Genomic DNA, 14,525 nt, shown 5'->3' with positions numbered 1-14,525 from the left:
ACCAGTCCATGTGGCGTGGGTAGGCATATAGAGCAGACTTTCAAAGCAGTGCCATCTCCATATGTTCGCCACGATAATCTTTTATCTGCCATCCCGCACTCTGGTTCACTCCCTTTCCTCGCCCGTGGCAACAATTTTATTTCTGCATCAATTAGCACAATGATTAATGCAACAAGCAAACAGTTTAGAGGTAATGGCACACAATTAACATCTTTCCCCATCATAAAGGGTACGCTAAACACTCACACCGCCGCTTTCTCTGCTTGGAATAGAGATGTGTTTAGTCCCTAATTCATATGCTCTCGGATAGAAGTGGTGTGAGCCTGGCTTTGTGCTATGCCATCACCACATTAATCTAATTATAGGTAGCTGAAAATGAGTCTTGCAAATCAGGATTGTGTGTGTGTGTGCGTGTGTGTGTGTGTGTGTGTGTGTGTGTGTGTGTGTGTGTGCGTGTGTGTGTGAGTGTGTGAGACAACCTTACTCTCCATTCCCACCCCCAACACTTGCGCACGCTCACACACACACACACACTTACATTGTCCCCTAAATGAGAGAGTGAATAAGAATGCCTTCGCTTTTCAATGCACCGCCACCATGCGAGCGCCAACCCACTCTTCAAATGCCAATGTAGCCACTGAAAGGCACCATTCACTCGCTTTGTGTCCAAACTTGTTGCCGACTTACTTTTTAGCAGCAACCCCCGTTCCCTTTCTCTTTTTACTGTTTTCTAATTACAAACCAATTGGCACTGGGAGGGTGTGCATGGGTAAATAGAGCTGTAGGGGCCTGTCATGTGTGTAGTAGTGGAGAGAGGTCCTCGCAGCGCTGAGGGATGAGATGATTTGTTGTGATTGACAGCTACCTTGAGACTGGCCTGATGGAGTTGTCAAAGCTGTATGCTAACAGACTGTTTCCTTACCACTGCAGATGTACTCTGCTCCGCTGTACTGCACACACACGTGCACATGCACATGCACGGCATTTTCCAGCATCAGGCATATCATGGGAACTCAAATATTTATTAGGAGAACGGTTTCTTAAATGCAACGTGAGAAGAGCCATTCTGCTTTTTGGGCTCGTTCTGGTATAAATAAGCTTTTTGTACTGACAGCTTCACACTGCCACCTCTTCCATATCACAGCCTTGTTTTTTCTGCAAAGCCAAGACAGAGCTGTATTTGAGGGTGCCGTCTTGGGCTAACACCGGGTGTGTGAATACAATGGCAATCCTACATCTGGGAACTCAGTGGGAAAACTATCCCATTTCTCACTTGTGCTGTTAGACGAGAGTGTTCATTTTTACAAGGTGGATAGTGTTACTACAAAATGAAGTTGTGCAAAATTCCCTGTGAAAATCTGGTTATGAGCATTAGCAGTGATTTTGACTGATACTATTCATCACATGGGTCCACTGAGAGTCAGCGGAGCAAGTTTGTTTATGGTGGGCTGGATCCCTTCCCACCTTTGGTAAATGCAAGTGGAGAGGCAGAAAACTGAGACATCTTTTTTGTACTTTAATAAAGAGAATTAACGTACAAAAAGGCATCGAACCTCTTTGTTCTTTATGCAAATTAATGTTATGTTGACTTCTTTTTTCAGGAGAGTGAAGCTTGGCTTGTCATGTTGTTAGAATTTAGGCATTGTAAAATAATGCATGTGAGCTTTAATGGCAAAGATGTGTCAGTGGCTCTCGTTCTGTAAAAGGGGCTCAGCTTTAGCGGGGTATAGAATGACCAGCCTCACTCTGCACCATGTCACCGGATTTCTCCTTTGGCCCCAAGTCTCTTTTCCTTTTCTCCCTCTTTTCCCTCTTGCCTCGTTCTCCTTGCAGTTATTCATCTCGGGAACAAAGGCTAAGTGTTTAGCTGCGAGCCAGATCAAGGGCCTGCTTCTTCCTCCCAGGAAAAGGTATAATAACAAACATGGCCGACGCTGAAATCAGCCATACCTTCTGTTGCCTCCAGACTCCCACATCTGTGCCGCACCTCTCTCTGTCTCCCACACAGCTGCTGCCGAAGCTGTGGAGGCTTCAGCCCAGTGCCTCCAGGCTCCCATTGCCTGGGAGTCCCCTGGGACGCTGCTGACTGGCACCCAGACTGCCAACCAAATGATGGATCCTACCAGGAGAATCAGACTTGACAGGGGGAGGTGAGGCTGCAGGAGCGGCCACCACTGAACCTGAGGACGAGGGGCAAATGCGGTCAGCTGCCTCCGCTCCCGTTTGTGTTTGAGTGTTTACATGCAGATATCTTAATGTCTGTGTAAACACATGCCGTTGAATGGCCATGTCTGTGGGTGGTTATCTTGGCACATGTAGTCAAGTCTTTTCCTTTTTTTTTTCTTTTTTTTTTTTAGTTTTTTCGCTCCAGTCACAGTCTCCATCTGGACCCAAAGTATTTCATTAGCTGTACGATGTTCCATTTTACTTTGAAAGCTGACAAAATATCCGCAGTGTTTGACTCTTAATGCTTATCACGTATGTTTTTGGACCTTCTCTAAGCTGACAGGTGTCACATGACAAATGCTGAGGGCAAGCATGCAAAAAAAGTGATGAGAGTACAGAATTAGTAGAGATTTTTAATTTAATTCGTTTATTTTAGGGACTTATCATCTTCTCAAATAAGTGGTAACAGGTGAGTGAATCTTTAAGTCTCAGTTATTCCAAAAAATCAATGCAAGCAATGGAAAGATAGAGAAAAAAATGTTGTAAAACCTTTTACTGGGCTCAGCATATTGTTTTGTCATTTCTGGCATGACCAGTTTGATCTTGTGATACCAGCTGGATGAAAGCTTCATTCTTGCCCTGCGGCATCCTGCTGTGCCATTGCTTCAACCAGACACTGTGATGTTAAGTGACTGCTGTAATTGTTCTGCTTGTAGCTCTTACTCTTCAGCCATCCAACTGGCTCCTACCTCCTGGTTGTGCCACATTGCCCTCATGGGCTGTCTTGGCATGGACCCACATCACTCCCCCACCCCACCCCAACCCACCACCAACCACCCCCAGCGCAAAGACTAAATAGAACTGCGCAGTTTGATATGCTGATGTGAAATGTCTTTACAGAAAATACAGATTTATTAATTATTATAACTCTGTGCTGCTTAGAGTTGGGTTCACTGTGCCCTCACTCCTCAGAAAATCATCTTTACAAAGTCTCTTTTGGATATGGTGTTGCCGATCCTTCTTTTTTCATTCTATTTATTTATTTATTTATTTTATTGAATAGAAATCTGTCAAAACTCTAAACCGGAGTATATTCTAAACCACAGACCTGGATAAAAAGACGAGAGTTTTTACATGTTCATCATGTTCGGTGAGGATGAACAGATCCTACTGCTGTCTGAGTGTTTGGTAGCAGGCAGCGATTTCTCCATCGTCATCTCTCTGAGAGATTATGTATGCACTCAAATACTCTTGTTGCCTCATTTACCCTTGCTGAGTATGCCAGCAACCCCCCGCTCCTCACCCACCCCCACACACACACACCCTACCCTTACTCCCACCTCACTACACACAAACACACACAAGAAAACAAACAGAGGAGAGGGGTATAAAACACAAGGGGTGGGTTGCTTACTGTACTATGCATCAAATATTAAATTGTTTACTATGGCAAATAGACGCGCAGTCTGTTTGAAGTGACAGTCAGTGCTGCGAGGAGTGGGTAAAGTGGATCAGCCCTTGTCATATAGTGGGGACCGACTACTGTAACTGAGAGGCTCATTTACCATTCACTCAGTTGTGTCTCTTTTTCACACACGCTTGCTGGAAAGGCACCCACTCTGCATTAGTCAGGGCTGACTCTGATTTCTTTTGCTTTTGGGTGTTAATGTTGGAACCCCGTAGTGGTCTGCGTCCGTTAGGCTTACGTAACAAACGTCATAGAGTGAAGAGAAGGAGGAGGAGAGGAAGAAGAAGCAAAACAGTGAGGAATAGTGAAGAATAGTAAACTGATCTTCAGAACTAAAAATGTAAAGGGGGGGGGGGGGGGGGGGGGGAAGCTGCAGCTACCACACCGATCATCCAATCACCAATCCATCTCCTTTTACCTACAGGCTGTGAATATACAGTGAATATACGCGCACACACACACACACACACACACAGGCGTGCATGCATGCGCGCATGTATGTACAGCACACACTCAAAGCCAACCATAGGGATTTGTCTGTCTGGCTTTTATCTTGCCTAACCACCAGTAGTCAAGTCAGGAACCCGGTGAATAATTCACTATATTTACCTGCTCCTCTCTTCAAGACTTATAATGTTTGTATTGCAGTGCAAGTAAATTAATAAATAAATTAATGAAGCACTAGGTGAACATGTGAATGCATAAAAGAAAGCTAAAGGAGTATAGGGAGGCTAGGTCTCAGCCAGAGGTATGTTGCCATCTTCTGGTTCTGGAGTCAAATTTCAGGGAAGACAGTCATTTTCCTTCCTGAGACCCTTAAGTGCTTCATCTTATATTTGTGGCTTAAATGTAAGAGATGTGTATATTCCTTTTATTTTCCTCATTTGACATTGAAAATGTTGTTGCAAATTAGTCAGCAATCACCACTCTGCCCCGGTTAACTCAACCAAAATAAGTTCACCTCTACGAGTTTCATTAAAAACGTGTCAAAATGTTCCAGTAAATCACAAATACATGTATTCTTCTTTGAATACCCACTCTGACGGGACGCTGTATTTGACGCGTTTTCACGAGTTGTTGCCAGAATTCAGGTGCCTTTCTTGTTCATCTAATTTGCATGCATGATTATCCACATATGCCCTCCTGTTCCACGACTGCTTCGTATATGATCTATGCTGTGGCAGGGTGTTAATTGGCTTGGCCCTGCAGTGTGTGTGTGCATTGGTGTGTGTATGTGTGCGCTTCTGTTCCTCTTCACAAATGTTTGCGTATGTATATGTCAGCACGCTGACAGTATGAGCAGTGTCGGAGCCTCTCTCCGTGGCCCGGCACATGTGGCTCTCCTCCAGTCTGAGTGGCTCCTTCCTCTGTTGCTAACATGCGTGCTGTGCCTCCCCTTCCCTGTCCAGCCTTGCTTGGCTCTGTGAGGCCCTGTCTGCCCGCCGTACACAGGGCCTCACCAAGCTTAAGAGGGTGTGCTAAATTATAAAACACTTAAATAATTCTGTACTTTAAACTTATTTGCTTAGAGCAGAGCTGTTATGGGGAAATTCTAATATTATGCTATTTATTTACAAAATTCAGTAATCCAAACTAATGATTTCAAACACACTGAAATTAAAAAGCCGCCAGTTATCCGTTGCTGCACATTTTTAACAGATAATTTTCCTCGTATTTGCCATGTATGTCCTTATCAGAATAAAATTCTAAGTAATTAGTGGCGAATTTAAGCTTCCCTCCAGCTCTCTGTTTCAGAAGTATTTGGAGACACTGACACTTACATTGTGATAATCGTTTAAGTCTCAGCTGAATTCTGAAAACAAGCATTAATCCCTGCACAGCTTAATAGAAAATTTTTACTCTACATGAGTGTCATTGTTTCCCAGACTTTCCCAGCCAACTCCTGCGGTATTTGCATTCGTTCCATTGTTCTTGTACGAGGACGCCTCGTGGGATTAACTGTGTGCCTTCCTCCTTGGTGACTGGCAATTTCACCAGTCCTGTTTCCTCATGTCGCAAGTGACGTGTCCATGCCGAGCACCTGAGTGTGTGCCTGAATATTTAGCCCCAAGTGTTTCATGGAAATGTGTCTCAGTGCTCTAACGCAGTACATGGACCAGAGACATGAGAGTTACTGTTTCCTTCTGTGTCCAAAGCATTTGTCTGACTTTACTTTTGTTGCTTTTCTGTCCATTGTGTGGAGTTTTCGGTGGGGTCAGCGTGGGGTGCCGAATGAGCGGGATGCCACGCTGTGTGGGCACATGCCCCAGAAAGTGCCAGAGGACAATCAACATTTCCGCGAAACACACACACACACACACACACACACACACACACACACACACACACACACACACACACACACACACACACAATCTATTGCCCTCTCTGTCTGTCTCTCTTTTTTTTTCTCCCGTCTTTTCCCAGTATCCCTCCTTGCTCCTTTTTGCCTGCGGCAAGACAGCTGTGTCCATCAGGCCATGATGCCCGTGACATGGGTCACACGCTAAGAACCTACTAAGATCATGGCAGCAAAGCAGCTCTTCTAGCTGTTTGTGCAGTGAGGAGATGTGCAGAGGCTCCCTCATGAACACCCCCCACCCTCCATCCCACACAGAAAATCTGCTTCTTTCAGTGATTTTAGGAAAATATAAAAAAAATGCTCATTATCACATCTGCAGTTGTTATTTTTTCACATGTAAATAGAGCTCTGCATTCTGCATATTCAGACTGAGAATAAACACATGCATATCCTGTGCTTTAACAAAACTCCTGTAAAAGCGATTGTGTGCTACAAAGAAACAACAAATTGCTGCTTTGTTGTGAGATTGTGAACAGCGTGTTACTTTAAAAAAAAGAAAAGAAAAAAGAAATGACTGTGAAAAAACATTTACACAGAAAATAAAATGCAAATTGTGAGTAAATAAACAAATAACTCAACACAACGACTGAAGAAAGATTTCTGTTCATTTATTTTCAGTACACAGGCCTTGCTTCACTCATTACTGACAAATGCTCCATTATGGTGCTGCCAGCATTGTAAGTATCGACTTTTTGTTATAGCTTTTATATATAATTGTTTAGGTACAATTAAAAAATACAAAAGTTTTAATACAGGAATAAATTAAAATAATACAGAACTTTAAGTAATAAGTTTAATTTTAAAATGTAGTTTAAAAAAATCCAACAGAAAAATTTAATATCAGGTTGAAAAAGCTATAGAAATGTAACAGGCAAACATCATTCAGTAAAGATTTAAAGAAAATGCAATTGGTATGTTTTCAATGAAATTGATACAGGTAAATATCCACTGTGAGATCTGAAACTTTACATAACTCCTTGAATCTGGTTTCACTGTATTCATTTCCAACCTTTTATTTGTTTTTGAACTTTCATTCAAAGTCTAAGTGTGTAAGTTGGTGTCCTTGCATTTACACTAGTTTCTGTCTCAAGTGATACTTAGAAACAAATTAACATTTTGTTTCGTTGTTGTCCCACTGAAGGTTTTTTTTTTTAACATTAAAACATTAAAATTACAATTATCCATTACCCCGGGCCATGTGGAGTTTTATTTACAGTAAAAATATTGTCACATATTGCCACAGCTGCTCCAATTCACCTAATGTCGAGCTTTAAGGAGCAGCTAAAAGCTTTGTTCCAACAGCTCTGTTTCTTTGATGTCAGGGAACTGGATATCCCCCCAGATCTGGAACACAGTCCCTGAATAAACACTGTGGTCTTGAGGTTAACTTGCAGAGCACTATATAGCCTGAATACTGAAATCCATACCGCTTGAATGACGGTGCCTCCCTCACTCTTCTCCCCACCTCTCCCTTCATTCATTCACTGCTTTCTTTCTGTCCCTGTATCGAGCAGCTCGTGTAAGTTGTGTAGTGCGGCAGCATGTGCTGTCTCTCAGGCTTTCTCTGTCTTTCCCTCTTGTCCTCCCTCTATGTCCCGTTTCACTCACAGAGGTTCATTTGAACAGAGGATCTGTGCTCTTTTTGACCTGTGCTTGTCAGTGTTAATTGTATGAGTTTAATTACAAAAACACATTTAGCACATTGAAAGGGGCTTTAAGTTAAGTCCTTCCTCTTCAGACCAAACCTCCAGGATTTACATGTGGCTGGGCTGTATCAGCTATCTGAGTCAGATTAGATGTTGTCTCTTATCTTTTGAGCTGCCTTTTTATTCGGCTGTCTGTCTGAGGCTTTTGCAGGCTGCTTAGATGCTTCTTAGCACTGCGCTTCGATTTGTACGAGTCCACTCATTGCTTCCTTCAGCAGCGAGTTCTTTTTTTTTTTTTTTTTTGCTGGTTTACTTATTAAATCAAATCTAAACAAAAGAGAACACAACCCAATATGTTTTTAAAGAGGTATAATTTATTATAATATGTATATTTTGTATTAAAAATCTGAAAAAGGACAATTATTTAAAGTAATTGTATAAAATTAATTTGGACAAATACAGCAACAAGTTTGACTATTTTATGTGAGTGTTTGTGCATGGATTGTTGGTCTTGAGCTCTTTTTTCCTGTTGCAGATCATTGCATTTGCAGGGATTTAATTAAATATCCAAAACTGTCAATCTAAACCAAAGTTAGAAATGCACAAAAATCACTAATATTTAAAGGCTTACATAAAAGATTTTAAAAGTTTGATTTGATTAAATTCTGTGCTGTAAAAATGGGTTCAGTTTGTGAAAACTGCATAATGACATAATTCTGCAGCAGAGACTTATCCAGACTTAATTCCAGCCCATTGTGAAGGAGCCAGTGAAGCTCTGTTTAATCACAAGGATTTGTCATGTGATTGACGGACTGTTGACAGCAGTATTGGGGCAGTATTTAGCAAGGTCTCAGGACCCCCGTGGCTAAAGTGAATTTTATGGAGACGCTGGTGGGTCGCTGGCATAACAAGAAGTCAGGCAGTTTTTAAAGTTGATGCAAATGAAGGTATTTCACGTTGACATCTCACCGTCTGGGGTGTGATAGTTGATCACTTTGTGCATGGTGGGAAAACAAAAGTGCATGCGAGGCCAACCCCACAGCATAGGCATTGTGAGTGTGTGTGTGCTTTGTGTGGGCGTGCGTGCGTGTGTGCAGTTACACCCACCACTGTCCCTCTCTGTGTCTGCAAGCAGAGTAGAGTGCATTAACAGACCTGATTTACAATGTATGGACTCTGCGGACTAGAACGTTTGTAGTTACCAGATATTTGAGCGCCTGGTTTAAATTGCTTGGATTGAAAACAGGACGAGAGGCTAACAGTCATTTTGTGTGTTTCACATTATAAGTTTAAAAATTAAACATTCAAAAACACCTTGTTTCTGTTAGTTGTGTCAAATAATAAAAACAAATGTATTATACAATTTAACTATAATTAGTATAGTCTCATTTTTTAAATACGCTCAACTTTAAATTTTATTTTTAATATGTTGTCATTTCTTTATAACTTTTTCCCTTTTTTCAATTTGCAGATTTTGATTACATCTTTTCTTTGTGTGATAATAATCTGAAATTAATGCAGTTCCTGTATTTGAGAAAACCTTTTTCAGCTATTTTTTTCTGGGGAAAATGCTTTGCATAAATTACAACAGAGACATCAAAAGTTAATTTAAGCTTCAATATCAACAAATTATTTAGTCACATAATGTGTTTAGGAACAGAGTTGCTCAGATGATATTACACTTTATCCCTTTTCTACAGGGCTGATCCTTCAGGTACTGAATTTTCTATATCAGCAAAGCAATCTGTAATTCATAAAAGATTTTAAATCTTCATTCATGACATGTATTACACATTTATGTTAGTAATGGGCCATGAACTTCCCCTCCACTTACAGACATTAAAACTATTATTTAGACATGTAGCCTCCTTTGATTCTTTATCTGTGACCCCCAATCAGGCATGTATTCTTCCCCTCAGAAGTACACGATGAGAAATATCCCATAAAGGACATGTAGAAGGTTTTTTCACTTTTTTCTCTCGGGTCCTGAGGTCGGGGTTTTGTGGGCAGCACTGCCTCTAGGTGTAACACCGAGAACTACAGTCCTGTCAGAATTTGTGATAAATTTTAAGATCCTTTCTGTGAAACTGATGAAGTCTTTAAAAAAATTTTTTAAATAATATATATAATATGTTTATATTCACAGACCTGCTTATTGATGAAGCATCGTTTTCTTGTCATTTAACTGTATTTCCATTTGTCCAAGTATGACACAGGAATCCTTCTAAGCCATAAATGAAAAAATATCACAAAAAGCATAAGTCTTGACTCGCATAAGTGATTTCAAATTTGTCTCTTTCCAATGAAAGGATAAAAATGAGAATGAATGAATTGCGTCTCTGAGGTTTAATTGCTTTTTCATGATCCAGCAATCCTGCAGGAAAATGCAGCGTAAAAAAGCCCAATTAGAGTCTTTTCACTTTGTGCTGCAGACAGCAGGGTTCAGGCTGATTGTCTTTCTCTGCTAGTTGCTCTGCTCCAGAAGGTGATACTGGGTTGGACCCCTGTTACCCTCCGAGCCTTCTGTTAAATTTGGCAGAAAAAACACCGGGGCTCAAGGAAGAACAAAGGCGTGCTGGTTTCACCATAGAACCAGAAAAAGAATCCCTAAAGAATGGATTAATTCGGTCTAATCGAGGAGACCCATTCCATGCTCACTCTAGCAATGAGAGCTATTGGAGCAAGCAGGAACCGGCTCTCCTCCTTATTTAATAGCCTAAAATGGCTCAAAAGTTCTTTTCCATGCAACCTCTATACAGCAGATGCTCTGCATTAATTGGTCTATGAAGGCCTGACCCGGGGTTCTGTGCAAAGGGTTTAGGAAGCAAATTTATTATTTGCTATAACCTGGCGTGCATGATGTGCGCTCACGAGGGTTGTGTTTTAAAATACAGTGTGATACAGTCCTTAATGTTCAGCGTGCTTCGGGGGAGCTGATGTTTGGGAGGTAATGTTTTAACAGCAGGTAAGTCCTAAACACCATTCATCAGTGGCCTGCTCTCTCCCCTCATTCGGCCACAGCCATGACTGATGGGCCTGTCTTTTGTATGAATGTTTAGCACAGTGGCGAGCCATATGCCACTGGCACCAACTCCTGCCCACCAACTCTTACTGTAGAGAAGAAGGAGAGAAAGAAAGTAGTGGGAACGACAGGAGAGAAGAAATACTGGAGCCAAAAACCTGCAAAACACACAAGTCTTTTTCCCCTAAAGAGTTACTTTACTCATATGAGCCACACTTTTTATACAGATAAATAAAGCGATGAGAAACCCTCTCAGTTACTTAAACACCCCCGTGCAACATGAGTGCTTATTTATTTACATATAGTCGTCTACCTAGAGACAGTACCTTGTGGTAGTATTGGAGATTTTAATAAGAGCGGTGGTGGTGGGGAGGTTAGAGGGGAGGTGGTGCTGATCCATCTGTCCCAAGCAGCCTCTCTCCCGGTGCTGCTGCCGCCCCCTCGTGAGAGTAGCACAGCTGTTACTGGAAAGCCCTACTGTCCAGAAAAAGGGGCCCACACTCCTCCCCTCCATCCTGCATCCCTCTGTCTCTCCAGCCCTCCACCTCTCCGCCCAAACACCCCTGCAAGAGGATGAAACGAACCAGCAACCCCAGCCACTGTGCAGTCAGCCTGTGCGTCTGCAATTTCAAACCTCTTTAGATCATTTTTCATGCTCACCAGAAATGAATAATGCACACATTAACTGGTGCCAGTTAATAAATTTCCGTCTCACTGCACTATATTTTTCAATAAGGGTCTGGCTGCTTCGTTTTGTTTTGCAAAACAGTCTCATAGGGCTCCCGCTGCAAATTATCCCAGTCCTCCCCCAACCCACCCACCCACCAATTCATACACAGCCAGAGAGACTTTCCTTGCTTAGAAAAAAAGTGATAAAATAATTGTAAGCTGGTATATTGACCATTTTGTTTAATCCGTGATCATTCATAGCGCTTTTCTCAGCTGAAGATAATACACCGCAACATTTTTCACAAGAGCGCATCCTCAAAATTCAGCCCCCAGGGCACCACTACATAGAAACAGAATCAATCTTGGGGAACTTCCAGGCTTTGTCAGGGAGCCAAATTGGCAGACTCTGTCCATTATATCAGTACAACAAAGCCCCGACTAGCATCTGGCCACACTGGACACTTATAGCCCATCTCTAACTATTAATCATTGGCCACGACATCACGGACTCTCGAGAGGATGGCAGGGATGCTCTCTTACAGAGAGCACTGCTGAAAATGCCAGGGCATGTAGACGCGGCAGTCCCAATGCCCACTGACAGTAGCCCTCCTTAAAATGACAGAGTCCATCCAAGCCAGACAGACAGAGTGCTGTCAGGGAAGCGCTGTGACAGGCGAGGAGACTCCTCTGAAAATGCCGCTGTGCCCTAGTGGCCTACAGTGCTGTAGTGCACTGGTAGTATCTGTTGTGAGGTCGTGTCATGTAATATGATCTAGATGAAGCGGACAGGGTGGGTACCTCTCCAGGATACGGACGGGGTGTCAGACAAGCTGCTCCTCTAATAAGGACTGCCATTCTAATGACCACTCAGTCAGCCTAACCTCTGACCCCTACTGTTATAAGAAACAGAGGGAGGGGCCGGCCGGGATGGTGGGAGGAATGTGGTTCAAATGCGCAGTATTTACATCGATTAGACAGGCAAGATGGAGGTGCCCATCAGAGCCCATTAGGATTGTTGTGGTTGGGGGGAGTATAAGGGAGGGACAGCGAGGGCCCTAAAGAGGCCCAGCAGACGCATCACAGGACTGCCCTTGATCACATCCTGTCACATTGATGAGAACGCTCTCAAAACCCCTCTTATAGCTATAGAGCATGTTTGCAACCGTGTGGGTGTGTGTGCTCCTTTCCACACATACAGCATAGTTGAACTCCACTCCAATTTAGGGAGTCTCCAAGTCATTTTTTCAGGGTGACCATCACATTTATTCCCATCGCTGCTTCATTTAATACCTCAGCACATTGTCATGTAGCACTTCTGATAAGCCCTGTGATTCTTTTTTTTGTTGGTGGTGAGGGGCGAGGGGGGGGGGGGGTTGCTTATCAGATGCAAAATAGCACACCTGCTGTTCCAAAACACCCTCACTGGGTTCAAATTAGTGCTCCCCTGCTTCCATTTTTTCCCCTGTCGAATACGCCGCGGCGACAAAAGGGTGACAATAAGTTTTTTCATAACAAGTTTCATGGCAATCAAAACAAAAACGCCTCGTCGAATTTGGCATTACAGATTTTTGAGCGGTTTTGGCTTTGAACAATCGGACGCGATTCCGCCTAATCCATTGATTATAATGATCAAAAGTCATCAGTGTGATTAATAGAACACAATAAAGAACCCCACCTGGGAGACGATTTCATTATATCGTTGTGATGGAGCATCCAAGCAGTTAAAAGGTGTACAGTGAAAAACCCACAGAACAAGGAGAAGACTTCATAAGGCTGTAGTATCCCATCTTTTATTAATGTCACTCCCTAGGACAGCAGGTTTTTGTCAGTCAGAATGGATAATGAAGATGTTGGCGGGGCCGGTGAATCCATCCCTTTAATACTCACATATTTTATGATAATGAAAGGTATTCAAAGAATGATTATGATAAAAGTGGGCTCCCCCACTGGTGTGCCAGCACAGCTGTGCAGCTAGACAGTCAGCTGCAGGCACTGAATGAAAGGATCACACAGAAAGTAAAGAAAGGATCCATAAGTACATAAAGCGAAGAGCTGATGGTTGTGTGGCCAATCGTACATCGGCGGCACTGCGCGTTACACGGCGTGATGAAAAATAATACGAGGGGAACGCTTTCAGTGCTGAATGTCACTATCCAAATGTTTTTTGATCTCCTTGCATCTGCATTCGCTCCATAGCATGAAGTCTTTTCACTGCACTGACCTTTGCCAAACGCATTTCATCTCAAACGAAACAATGCTTGAGTGTGCTGTGTATACACTATAGGTTTTTGCTTTGTTGGGACTTGCAGATGCTTTATACATCCACCACGGACTTAAAGGAAAATGAAAACAGGCGAGTAACAAAGACATTTCTTCACGTGATGACTCATATTTAAGAGTTCATATACACAGAGGATATTGATGGTCGTGTGTGCTGTCCCCCCCACCCCCACAATGTTATCAGTAACATCTTTCAAGCATCAAAGCATCAAGTGGTGTATTGTACTTTATGTGCAAACAAACTTAGCAGCCCCTAAAGCAAAGCCATACCACCCCACCATGGCTTCAAAAGTTTCCTGCAAGCTGTAGGAAGCAGGTGAAAAAATAGAAGTGGGTTGAACTTTGACCCCGGGTGCACACTTGTTGACTGATGTTCCACACTGGGGTTGCCTTTCCCCTCTTCAGTGTTCTTCAAGAGAAGCAGGCCCATGTGCGGGAACGTATGTGCGTGCGTGCACGCATACTTCCCCCCCCCCCCGGGAGATAATCTCCGTCTCCCTTTGAAGGTTCTGTGATATAGAGCTGTTTTCATACAGCACCGGCCATGGGTTTCCTGTCTCAGCTGACCTCTCATCTTCTCATGGACACTTGAGAAAAATGTCAGAGCTAAAAAAAAAAACAAAAAAAAAAAAACCCAACACCTTTCCCCCATTAACTGCAGTGGTGACAGGAGCAGTAAAGAGGTGAGGCGGGGGTGGTTATAGCTCATAGGGCAATCCCAGTCAGAACTAAAAAGATGGGCATTAAGAAACACTGATGCTATGACCACATGCAGACGAGCACTCTTGGTCAAAACTATTTTAGCTTTTGAGCGTAGGGACATTTGGAACTCCTGAAAAAGGGCCAAGCCAAATAAATGTTACAGCAGACCCTCTGCACGTGCATGGTGCTCTATCCAGCTGACACAACATG

The sequence above is a fragment of the Haplochromis burtoni genome, unplaced genomic scaffold, assembly GCF_018398535.1.
Source record: "Haplochromis burtoni strain Fernald_Lab_line unplaced genomic scaffold, NCSU_Asbu1 Contig_75, whole genome shotgun sequence".
Lineage (NCBI taxonomy): Eukaryota > Metazoa > Chordata > Actinopteri > Cichliformes > Cichlidae > Haplochromis > Haplochromis burtoni.
Note: the sequence above shows the minus strand (reverse complement) of the source record.